Source organism: Periplaneta americana, chromosome 16 (genome assembly GCF_040183065.1).
Source record: "Periplaneta americana isolate PAMFEO1 chromosome 16, P.americana_PAMFEO1_priV1, whole genome shotgun sequence".
Lineage (NCBI taxonomy): Eukaryota > Metazoa > Arthropoda > Insecta > Blattodea > Blattidae > Periplaneta > Periplaneta americana.
In genome coordinates, this window is record NC_091132.1 from 181,668,353 (window position 1) to 181,682,208 (window position 13,856).

Below are 13,856 nucleotides of genomic sequence, written 5' to 3' on the forward strand. Positions count from 1 at the left end.
TTTAATATTATATAAATGTAATGTCGATCTTCTATCTTAGGAAGCACATTTTGTTTCATACGTCCAACTAAAACGGTTTGTCTTTCAATTCTACAAATAAATAATAATGACCTCAATGTTCTCTCAGTATGAGCCAAACTCCAACACAAAATTAATATGTAAAACACACATGCATGCACTTTTGATTAAACTAACGCTCAACATCACAGTCTACTACACTAACTTGACTTAACACAATATAGCGCGACGTATTATTGTGACGGAAGGTGACAAGGCTAGCCTCGTTTAGCACGGAGATATAGAGAATCGATTCCTCTCTCCGGTCCCCCTGAAAGCTTACGAGTCAAGGTCGTAGCCATGCCTTTAGAAGCTTGTGGCAACAAGCCTCACCTTGTACTGAACTCTCGGATCATGGAATCATGCCAACAGTGAACTTAATAATATGTGGAAAGATCGGAGTTAAACCAAATGTTACGATACATCGTTATTACGAACTTAGAGGCCTAATGTTACTAGATAAAATAACTCAGAGCCTCTTAAGTGCTTCGCCACTGCTGTTTGCCGTTTGTGTTAATTACATGTTTTGTCTGAACCAATGACTGGCACATTTTATGAAAAGTACAAACTTACAATCTTTTCTGCTTTCAACGGTATATTCGTACAAATGCGGTACAAACATACACACACATGGATATTTACGCGCTCAGCACAGATGCGCGCATATTCGCATGTAAACGCACACATGCAAATATAAAATACCTATGATACTCGTACCTATCGAAATTCATAAATTTCTGGAGCAATTAGACTGATACAATTCTTATATTAATTATTAAGACAGTACTAATTATAAAATTGCATTGTACCACTAATTAATGTTACTTTTTTATTTTTATTTTGGTAGGTTATTTTACGATGCTTTATTAACATGTTAGGTTATTTAGCGTCTGAATGAGATGAAGGTGATAATGCCGGTGAAATGAATCCGGGGTCCAGCCCCGAAAGTTACCCAACATTAATTAATGTTACGGTTGGTGAAATTACAAAAGTACTGAAATACTAAACGGCTGAGTAACGTTTGCTACCCTTCGTGGATTTGAGGCTGAAAGCTTATGCTCTTGAGGGGAAAGTGAGCATGACTCGGCTCTCCCAATATGGCTCCAGCAACACCTCATTACGTCATTTCCGTCACAGCTGACATCTTGTTGATTCATTTCGTATTGCTGCATTCAAGGTTATTAAACTGTCAACAGATATTTGGTTGGTATGATTCAAGTGTCGAGCGGGTTTTTTGTAAATAGTTTGTACATTTCAGTATTGATTGAATCGCAATTGGTTCAGCTAACGATCGTTGAAGCATGACCATACTTTATGGGATGTCTTTCAGAGAATTGATTTGAAGACAATGCAATTAACTTATATTTCTAGCAGAGTTATTAATAGTAATTTTATTATTTGTGTTGTCCCATATCCAATTATAATTTTATTGTTATGTACAGTCTTAGAAAAAAGTTTTGTGGCACAGATACTTTATAAGTCCCAGAATGGAGGCAGTGCACATGATCAGACATACAGCGAAACAGAACTGATTTTATTACCTTAACTAGTTGTCTTGTGAACCAGGTCGCTCGTCCTGTGATCATGCGCACTGCCTCCCTTCTGGGACATAAAGTATTTATGCGACAAAACTTTTTATCTAAGGCTGTACATTTGCTACAATCCAGATCAGGGCGACCACTAAACTGAATTATTTAGTGCTGATTTCAAGAAGAAAGAAATACCTACTAGATTAGAACAGAAAGTATTAGAATTTTTTCCCGTGTCCTTTCTAATTACAGTATTTTATATGACATTAATATCCAACTGAACACAGTGATTATTTTCATTCTAATTTTATTAAGTTTATGCCTGACTAAACACAGTAATTATTCCTTTAATTTGAAATAAATATGCCAAATTCATAATTAAATATAGGTCTACCTTATGAACATTTCATAATATGAAAACGTAACAGGCCAAAAGTCAAGTTAGTGTAGTAGTTTATTCATTCAACAGTTTATTTTTTTCTTTTGTTTTATAAGTTACAAGACACATGTCATTATTGTTACTCAAATAGTTGAAAGAGCGTGTCCTAATTAAAAAAAATAATAATAACCGTTTTCTGTTTAATTTGTTTTCAGTCATGTCACATCGTGTGTGTGTCTGTGTGTGTGCGTGTATGTGTAAGAGAGAGAGAGAGAGGAAGAGAGAGGGGGAGAGAGAAAGCTTCTTGTTCTGCAGTAGTTCAATGGAACAAAAGCAGGAAGGGTTGTTTTGGTTTATCCGCAGCTACTCTTCATATCCAAGACATAGGAATGTTTGGGAATACTTCTTGTTCTGCAGTAGTTCAATGGAACAAAAGCAGGAATGTTTGTTTTGGTTTGTCCACAGCTAACCTTCATATGCAAGACCGGGATGTTTGGGGATGCTTCTTGTTCTGTTGTAGTTCAATGGAACAAAAGTAGGAAGGGTTGTTTTGGTTTATCCACAGCTATCCTTCATATGCAATACATAAGGATGTTTGGGAATGCTTCTTGTTCTGCAGTAGTTCAATGGAACAAAAGCAGGGAGTGGTTGTTTTGGTTTATCCACAGCTACCCTTCATATGCAAGAAATAGGGATGTTTGGGAATGCTTCTTGTTTTGCAGTAGTTCAATGGAACAAAAGCAGGGAGTGGTCGTTTTGGTTTATCCACAGCTAACCTTCATATGCAAGAAATAGGGATGTTTGGAAATGCTTCTTGTTCTGCAGTAGTTCAATGGAACAAAAGCAGGGAGTGGTTGTTTTGGTTTATCCACAGCTAACCTTCATATGCAAGAAATAGGGATGTTTGGAAATGCTTCTTGTTTTGCAGTAGTTCAATGGAACAAAAGCAGGGAGTGGTTGTTTTGGTTTATCCACAGCTAACCTTCATATGCAAGAAATAGGGATGTTTGGAAATGCTTCTTGTTCTGCAGTAGTTCAATGGAACAAAAGCAGGGAGTGGTTGTTTTGGTTTATCCACAGCTACCCTTCATATGCAAGAAATAGGGATATTTGGAAATGCTTCTTGTTCTGCAGTAGTTCAATGGAACAAAAGCAGGGAGTGGTTGTTTTGGTTTATCCACAGCTACCCTTCATATGCAAGAAATAGGGATGTTTGGGAATGCTTCTTGTTCTGCAGTAGTTCAATGGAACAAAAGCAGGGAGTGGTTGTTTTAGATTGTCCACAGCTAACCTTCATATACAAGACATAAGGATATTTGGGAATGCTTCTTGTTCTGCAGTAGTTCAATGGAACAAAAGCAGGGAGTGGTTGTTTTAGTTTGTCCACAGCTAACCTTCATATACAAGACATAAGGATATTTGGGGATGCTTCTTGTTCTGCAGTAGTTCAATGGAACAAAAGCAGGGAGTGGTTGTTTTGGTTTATCCACAGCTAACCTTCATATGCAAGAAATAGGGATGTTTGGAAATGCTTCTTGTTCTGCAGTAGTTCAATGGAACAAAAGCAGGGAGTGGTTGTTTTGGTTTATCCACAGCTAACCTTCATATGCAAGAAATAGGGATGTTTGGAAATGCTTCTTGTTCTGCAGTAGTTCAATGGAACAAAAGCAGGGAGTGGTTGTTTTGGTTTATCCACAGCTAACCTTCATATGCAAGAAATAGGGATGTTTGGAAATGCTTCTTGTTTTGCAGTAGTTCAATGGAACAAAAGCAGGGAGTGGTTGTTTTGGTTTATCCACAGCTAACCTTCATATGCAAGAAATAGGGATGTTTGGAAATGCTTCTTGTTCTGCAGTAGTTCAATGGAACAAAAGCAGGGAGTGGTTGTTTTGGTTTATCCACAGCTACCCTTCATATGCAAGAAATAGGGATATTTGGAAATGCTTCTTGTTCTGCAGTAGTTCAATGGAACAAAAGCAGGGAGTGGTTGTTTTGGTTTATCCACAGCTACCCTTCATATGCAAGAAATAGGGATGTTTGGGAATGCTTCTTGTTCTGCAGTAGTTCAATGGAACAAAAGCAGGGAGTGGTTGTTTTAGATTGTCCACAGCTAACCTTCATATACAAGACATAAGGATATTTGGGAATGCTTCTTGTTCTGCAGTAGTTCAATGGAACAAAAGCAGGGAGTGGTTGTTTTAGTTTGTCCACAGCTAACCTTCATATGCAAGACGTAAGGATATTTGGGAATGCTTCTTGTTCTGCAGTAGTTCGATGGAAGAAAAGCAGCGAGTGGTTGTTTTTGTTTCTGCACAGCTACCTTTCATGTGCAAGGAATTTCCATCCATTGAGTACAGTCAACAAGAAAGTGGTGTGCTTACAATCAAACAGACCATAACTTATTTTTTTAGAAAAATGTGCAAATTTTGAGTTTTAAGCAACAAAATACTGAAAGTATGCTACAATATATGGGCAGTAGATTGTTATATATGGAATGGTCTGAATATGCAAAAATATGCACGATTAATTCTGCATTTTCTTCATCACAGACGTTCAAACATGTATAAAAATGATGTGCTACTGTCACACATCTGTGAGACAGTGCATGAGGGTTGGCCACTAAAGGGAAACTAAGAGGTGGAACTTAAACTGAGAGGATTCGATCTGGCATTGGAACTGAATCCGGTATGGCTTAGTGGATAAAACGTCAGCACGTAGAGCTGGTCCCGGAGAGAATTTTTCTCCGCTCCACCCATCCTTCATTATATGCCAATGCAGAATTCCTGCACAGAAATATCATACATACTTCGGTACATTACAATAATATGTGTAAAAATATTTTGCATGACTTTCAACCGACCTGTAAAAATATACATTTGTATACGAATCCTGGCCCTAAACATTACATACTTTGAGAGAGGCAATGAGTGATGTGTTTAAGTTTAATGCTTATTGGTTTAGAAATTCAAGAGTTATTTAAACTTCAAAAAGTAATTTGCAAATTTTCTGATGTTTTCTTCTATCCCCCCCCCCATTTTAAGAATCATTTCTGAAATTTTTTTTACAGTACAGTACCTTTCAATTTCTCTAGAGAAAGATTCAATGTTCTCATATTTTTTAGTTTTATCTTGCAAAAATATGAAAAAAAAAAAATTAAACTAAATTAAGCCTAGTCATATTTAAATTTATAAAATGTACAATGTGCAAGCATACAATTTATTGTTTATTCAATTTATTTTCTTGTTTGAAAAAAATGCCAACATAACTTAGTTAATTATGCTTTAAAGAACGTGCAATAACATTTTTGCTTCCTAGCTTAAAATTTTTGGAATCCTTAGCAATGTGAATACAGAGTAAGGGGGCAAAAAACAAAACAAAACAAAACGAGAAAAAGAGTTTACAAATTTGCATGCATCTTAAACTTAATTAACATAGCCTTTTAAAGATGGCATAATTAATTACACATATGCCGTAGGGTTCTAAAACTTCGTCGAGGTGTAAAGTAGGTACTATCATAGTTTCATGTTCTGCAATAAATGAAATATGTTATTTTTGACCAGAAATTAACCAAATTTTCACCTTTCTTATCCCTTAATAAGCACAACTATTGACGAAAATATTTACTTTATTATACAGGAGGCAATCAATAGGACTATAAATAGGATATAATTATATTTTCTGCATAATTCAGCGCTTGCTTTTCTTATGTATCTGAATTCTAATTACTCTTGATGACTGTTACTGAACATTGTAACTTATTTTTCTCGTCTCTCAAAGTTTACTACGGCAAAGTGAGGCGCAAAACCGGTGGTTCTGTGTCTATTAGACGGCAATTACCAGTGTCACGACAGAGCACTGGCCGGATGTACCTCCGCCCACGGCACTCAGTGGTAACGCCAAAGCTCTCGTCTATTTTCATTCTGTGCAAGGATAAAAAAGGACGCATCACGCCACTTAAACTGCGTTTTATTAAATTGTAACTTTGTCCGGCTCTCTTTGCCGAAAAAAATGGATAAAATAACTTACGAGTAGGCTGCAGCCATTATTCCCACTCACATCTTAAACTGCAATATGCCGTTGCCACTACAATTAACTTTAACTCAAGATTGCGTTTTACGACGACACGAAGATGGTAACAACCGATTTTGAGTAAAGCTCTGGTCTGTACAGTTTTTAGTTCAGTGGCTTACTTTTATTAATGCCTCATTATGAGAGTAAAAATACAGTGTATCTACTATATTTAATAAACGTTAAAGTAGACCAAATTATGAATGATGAGTTAAACGCTAAACCTTCCTGCCAACGTTAAAATTAAAAATGTTGAAATAGAAGTTACGTTGCCTTGACAGTATAACAATAGAAGTATAGTCGAAATTAAAAGAAGGCTTATATTATATAAATAAACCTCTATTTAATAAAAAAGAATATTGAATCGCCGCCCCTAGGTAAACATTCAAGGAAAGCAAGTAAAGGAAACATTAATTGTCAAAATTGTTTATATTGAGTGTAATATACTGAAGCGAAAATAATCATTAGAAGCTATGGAAATAATTATTTGACATAGAATGTTAACAATCAGCTTGCGAGATAGTGTCAATTATTGAGATTTTAAAGAAGGAAAATGGAAATAAAGCATTGTTGAAGAAACTATATAATTGCCTTGCAACAGGACAATACCAGACGCCATACCGCTCGAATAACAATAGAAAAATTCCAGAGCTTAGGAAGATTCGAACTCCTACTACTCTAGGCATATAGCCCTAATATTGTGCCTTCAGGTTACCATCTGTTTCGATCCATGACCCACTTCCTGCTTGGAAGAAATTTCCAAAAGTTGGAAGTCATTGAAATGGGTATCACCGAATTCTTCACATCAAAAACCTGAAACCGGTACAGTCGCGGGATAACTCTTGCTGAAAGGTAGCTTAAATCCATAGAATCTAATGGCCTTTATTATGAAGATTAGATTAATTTCTTGTCACAACACACTCTAACTAAACTTTTCTTAGAAAACAAACATTACTTTTGAGTCGGGAACAAATTTCTAGGTGATATGAAAGAGAGATTTAGGATTTTATAAAAACCAATTTAGGACTTTCAGGAGTTTAAATAATATTAAAAATTAATCATTTAAATTTGACTAAATATTTCATTTTAGGTAGAATTTATGTATAAAATAAATAATATTGAACTGAAGACTAAAATTTTATAAGTGGAAGAGGCTGTTTGCTGGTTGGTCAGTTTCATTTCGCATAACAGATGTGCATTGACGCGAAAACTAGTTTGTAAGCTCTCGCCTAACCTGAACAATCTACCGCCCTTTTTGTGCTAGGATGAACTTTTCCAAACGAATTTCCATTCCAGGAAATGAGGTCAAATTTTTTCCTTCTTCTTCTAAGACCAATATGGAATGAATTTGCCAGACCATTGTTTGTAAAAGAATTTTTTTAAATATCATTTTTTGTAGTTTGTTTTTGGACATTTTTGCAATTTTAGTACCGATATTTTTATTTTAAATATATGCAAACTACTAAAAAAGGAGCTATTTAGGCACAAACATAGTTTTTAGGCATTTGTAGGAACTTATGTTTCATTTAGGGATTTTAGATTCTGTAGAATTTTAATAGGGAATCCTGTGTGTATGAAACATAGAGATATCTTAATAACATACATAAAAGACATAAGTACTTACAAATGGCTTTTAAGGAACCCGCAGGTTCATTGCCGCCCTCACATAAGCCCGCCATTGGTCCCTATCCTGTGCAACATTAACCCAGTCTCTATCATCATATCCCACCTCCCTCAAATCCATTTTAATATTATCCTCTCATTTACGTCTCGGTCTCCCGAAAGGTCTTTTTCCCTCCGGCCTCCCAATTAACACTCTATATGCATTTCTGGATTCACCCATACGTGCTACATACCCTGCCCATCTCAATCGTCTGGATTTAATGTTCCTAATTATGTCAGGTGAAGAATATAATACGTGCAGCTCTGCGTTGTGTAACTTTCTCCAATCTCCTGTAACTTCATCCTCTTAGCCCCAAATATTTTCCTAAGCACCTTATTCTCAAACACCCTTACTTTGTTCCTCTCTCAAAGTGAGAGTCCAGCTTTCACAAGCATACAGAACAAAATATAAATTCAAACTTCAGATTTTTTGACAACAGACCAGATGACAAAAGTTTCTCAACCGAATAATAACAGGCATTTCCCATATCTATTCTGCGTTTAATTTTCTCCCGAGTGTCATTTATATTTGTTATTGTTGCTCCAAGATATTTGAATTTTTCCACCTCTTCGAAGAATAAATCTCCAATTTTTATATTTCCATTTTGCACAATATTCTGATTACGAGACATAATCATATACTTCGTCTTTCCGGGGTTCACTTCCAAACCTATCTCTTTACTTGTTTTAAGTAAAATTTCCGTGTTTTCCTTAACCGTTCGTGAATTTTCTCCTAACATATTCATGTCATCCACATAGACAAGAAGCTGATGTAACCCATTCAATTCCAAACCCTCTCTGTTATCCTGAACTCTGTTATCCTGAACTGTTATCCTGACATAATCTAATAACAAACAAAATATGTACGGAATTGAACTAGAAACCCGTTTCCTACTTATGAGACACTATCTGTACAAAACGTGGGAGAATGAGTAATTATGACAGGGGTGGAATTACCGTAACTAACGAATGGCACCCAACAGCAGTTTTGAAAGAAACCAGGAAAGTATTCCAAGAGGGAGAAGAAGCCCATGTTGACCGAAGTGAAGAAAAATTGGCGTCTAGGGATTGACAACTGGAAATTAAGAAGAAGAAGAAGAAGAAGAAGAAGAAGAAGAAGAAGAATTTTTTGCCGGAGTTCGAGAAAACCGAGATTACTTCCGTTCTTCACGATGCTTCCTTAATGCTGCACAGTCACTCATGAGAGCGTCGTTTTATTAATTCATTAGTATATCGAGTGTTTATGTTGCCGTCTTCCTCCGTTCATTTTCCAGCATGTTTATAACCAGGCAGTAAACGAACACCATCACTAATTACAGCAGTTTCATAATTGAAAGCGGCAACTGTCGACATTCTTAAAGTAGAAAACCCCGCTACTTCATTGTTCTCAAAGCACCGTTATCATCAGAATCTCTGACGGCCATCTTGCTTCGAAACAGTGATACCCCCATCTTTGATGAAAGGATTTTATTACAATAATAACAAAAAAAAACTTAGGCATACATTTATATTCTATAAACAATTCGAGGGTTCAAAATGACAAGGTTCTATTTAGTGTTTAGTAAATTTTACAGGAGAGCATTTTAAAAGTTTGGTTGTTAATGAAATCAATGCTGATATGAACCTTTTAAAACTAACTTTATCACGAATAATTGAGATATCAACATAATTTATATGGTAGATAGCTGTGAAGTAGCAGAATTCAATGCAACAAAAATCTTAATTTTGCTAAAAATGTCAGATAGAACCTTGTCATTCTGAGGCCTCAAATTAATAAAATGTATAATTCCTTGTTAAACTACATATTTGTCTATTTGAATTTCGAATTACAAGCAATCATAATGAATTAATCGTCAGAAATGTTCAGAATTGCACAAAAAGTAGAATAAATTTTCGTTTTTGCCTTTATGAAAGTACTGGATGAAAAGAGCATTAGAGGAAAAACGTTTTAAGCGGGAAATGTAATTTTTTGGAACACATGCTGTGGAGTAGCGGTTAGCATGTCTGTCCAAATGAGCGGTCCAGGATTAAAATTCTGGTTGGGTTAAGTTAGGCCTACCTGATTGGGGATTTGTACGAGGCTTTCCTTCAGCTAACTGAAGCAGAATTGTTGGGTAACTATCAGCGCTGGACCTCAGACTCATTTCGTCATCATAAATTTCAGTAGTTTAAGATTAATACAGGATGCAGCAATACGTTGACTTGCATCCTAGATCATATATACCCAGATTGCCCGGCCTTATAGGCTTTGACGGTAAAAACTTTTGTCAGGTTTACTATGCTGCCATCTACTAGTTACATAAGGAGTCACATCATAACTCCCATTTAAATTGCATTAGCGACTGTACTGCCATCTCATGTTCGTTTATGGCGGACCGGTGGCGATCCTGGCAGTTGTTCTTTTCAAAGTGCTGCCGATTTTAACACAGAGATGAGCAATCTGTTACATATATCGTCGCCTGAATGCAAGAACTAGGTAACTTGATTTTTCATATTTTGTGACATCGCCTATTCACTTATTTATTGCGCTAAGGAATATGTCTCGTTTTCTTTCACCTATTTGTTATATTGGAAAATAGATGTCGCTGGTATCGTTCGATCAGTTACCTAGATCCTGGATTACATTTTGTGCGATTTTTGCTATGCTATAAAAGAGGTAACTAAAAAACGCAAATTTCGAGTTACCTAGTTCTTGCATTCAGGCGACGATATGATCTAGGCTTGCATACAGATGACATCGCTCTGAGGAGGCTGCGGAAGTCCCAGGGGAACGGGGGGGGGGGGTGTTAATCGCGGACTTCGTCGAAACTCGGTATAACCACAGTCTAGTATATACAGTCACGAACCTTGTGTTGTGAGGGTGCTAGGAACAATAGACTGTGCTGGTGCTATTTCGCATTGTCTGTAATGAGGCGATATTAGCGATCCTAGTGGTTAGCAACTATCTATGGATGCATATTTACTACGTATTGAGCTTCGTGACTGTATATACTAGACTGTGATATAACTGAATCGATACATGGCACAAAACAGTGAATCACTCAGGAATGTGATCCTACTGTCTTAAACAATCATCCGTACAAAAAGGAGTGGTGAGCACAATAAGCCTTAGGCTGCAGTGCATGCATTCGGGCCCTTCCTTTGTAAAAGAGACGAGAATGTCTAAATGTAATACTTATTGTATCTTATTATTGAGAGTAACCACGATAGAATATTACTCGTATCATATTACTGTGCGGTATTAAAATCTTCTTTCAAAGCCATGTCTCTTCTCAGTTTTCTCTCTACCTAAAATGTTCTGTATGGCGGAGATTGCAAAATAAATATTGCGAAACATCAGAGCGAGAAGAAAAAAATCAATATGATCTGACGGTGGGCAACGCATCCAGCACAGATGACCATGGCGGTGGCGTTTTACCTTTTAGTCCCCCTTGATGGGAGGGGCCCGTGGGGACTGTCCTCGCACGTAGGCCGTCTCTGTGTTTTTGATTGGCAGTGTGATTAGAAATGATATCCTATAGTGTTTATTGTTCAGCAGTAACGAGATTATCTGTAGTAATTTCACGAGTGCTGTTCCATCTTATTGATAATTTCACCAACTCTAAAGGCGAGTGAGATTATGCTAATAATATGAAACCACGAGTGCAATTTAATAAGATTATTCAAAGAATAAAATTAAATAATTTGCGAAACCAAATTACTTACGTAAATGATAATTATTATTATAAAACGCAGCAAAATACATTATTATGTTTCCTTGTAATGAAGTTCAAAAACAAACTGCTATCTATCACGGCATACTAAATAAGCTTACTATTGCCAACTACTCAGAGCGGAAATACGAAACAACAATTCTTAACCTGAAAAGTAAGATAAGCTGAAATGTTACATTAACACGAAAGGTTTTTACAGACTTATTTATTACTTTACCTCTAATTGAGGTTCTGGCTGATATGTATATCTATTATCAGGCAGTACATCTCACTTGACGATTTGTGTCAGAGGAAGAACAATTGTTTGTATGCATTTGAGGGAGAAAGGAACTGGCCACCCTACCCCATTATCTCCTGGCCTAGTTGCCTCATGAGTGATGCCTTATTGGTGTTACATATGAGGTTCAGACCTGTGTTCGACAATTGACTAAACAACAATAATTTATTACTTGAAGTTACAGTTTTTGAAAACGCAATTTTCAAAGTTAAATTTTGTTGGCATTTATTGATTTTCTGTGATTGACACTGAAGTATTGTACGACGCGCCATATCTGATAAGACGCTTCGTTACAAAGTGTCTTATCAAGAAGCACAACTGTGATTGGTTGATTTTAAGCCGATTCTGAAACGTTATTGGCCAAAATCGCAAATTCATCCTGTAAGTTGAATAGTCGTCGACAGCGGTGAAGTAATGGAAGTCGATGCCAACACACAGCAGTACAGCAATCATTCTTTACTGACCTTCCACCAAGGTCTTGTGGACGAGCGATTTATCAGGCATAAGCGGAAGAAGAGGCCGAACTCGCCAGCATTATAAATTCACCTCTAGAAGCCCTCTGGCAGTATGCGAGATCCAGGTGTTAATGACATCTTCGTTAACATTGATTTGCCGATAAATAATACCGTGACGTTATCGGAAAATTCTTACTAGCAATTCATTTAAAGCCGTAGTAAGAGGATATTAGCGATAACAAAGAGCTTTATACTGGGTGTCCCACTCAATACAGAACCCGGAATTTTTTCGGTAGTTTTAGCACTAATGAAGATATTGTAATGAAATTTGAAGCGGACCTACTTCGTTTTGTGAGAATGTGAAAACATAATCAAAGGTGCTGAAAGTGAACCCGAAGCGCCATATTTGGAAAGTCCTTGCCAGTGCATCCACTGTCACAGCTTGGATTTTTTGGGTAATGTTTACTTTCAGGGCGCCAATGGTTCGTGGTTTGTTTCGGAAAACTCTTCCTTTGAATAACCCCATAAAAATAACCAGGCGGCATCAGATCTGGCGAGCGCGGTGGCCACACATAGCCAGGCTGGCTTGCTACTCACACATTCCATTTCATTTTCCACGCAACGAAGGTACTCCTGTTCTAATTTCATTGCAATATCTTTATTGGTGTTGGAGTTATTAAGGAAATTAAAGGCCGGATTCGGTAGCGAGTGGGACACCCAGTATTATGTGATAATCTTTTCCCAGGCCTGGCAGTAAAGGGCGTTATAAGCAGGAACCGTTAAAAGCGGAAGCGATATATTGATGGTCCAGTTCAATACAGCAACAACTAAAAAAATGCCTATTTGGAGTTACTGTTCACTAGGCATTGGTCATAGGAAAATTTTTAATGTATATATAAAATTAAGTCAAAATATACAGAATTGCGGTTATAAAAGGGTATGATTCTCTTTAGAAATAAAACTTTGTTCATTTAAAAGAGATTCAATACGGAAACATTTCGACTTAATTCCGTTTAAAACCGAAACATGCTCATTTTAATTCCGTGCAAAAAATTCAGTTGTTTCTGTGTGGAATTCGTTGCATAAAATTATTAAATCCACAAGAGTAAACTTTAAACGATATTATGTCAAAAGTATGATTTTTCAGTTGTTTCTGTATTGAACTGAGCCATCGATATGATGGGTATTTTAGTTTTATCCTTTATTGGGTGGTCAAAGGACCGAAAATAACTAGTTTTAAAGGCAACAAAGCTTTATACAAGGGAGTGTTACAACGAGATTTTACTGTATTTAAAATTTTGGAATATTTAAATAAATTATATATTCCAAAGTTTCTGTTATGTGGTGCGGTTATCATTTTTGGTTGATTTCGTCTTTCATGGATTTAATTTATAAAGAAAATTAAGGGTTCATTAGTCTAGAAAGAGAATTAAAATGAAATATTCAGTTCCGTGAAAAATAAATGTATTACTCCGTTAAGTAAGGGAAACTCTGCTAATTCCACAGTACGGGTAATTCCGCAGTAGTGCATATATGATTTTACTGCGGTTTTACAATAACGTGAACGTAAGTTTTGAGAGGCTGCCAACAGGAGGCATGTCCTCTGCAGTGCTATAGAAAAAATCAAGGATATTGGTCGACACCTCTGTCGGCAATACAGTGAAACATCGAAAGTTGGCTGTTTTTCGTGTTTTGCTACACGGCTGTGAAGAAAGT

The 13,856-nt window shown here is 36.5% G+C and overlaps 1 protein-coding gene across 4 annotated transcripts in view; it reads left to right on the forward strand.

Moving 5' to 3' along the window:
• Positions 1 to 13,856, forward strand: part of LOC138692173 (serine-rich adhesin for platelets-like) — a 451,935-nt gene that overhangs the window by 60,904 nt on the left and 377,175 nt on the right. The gene's annotated exons all lie outside the window — the stretch shown is intronic.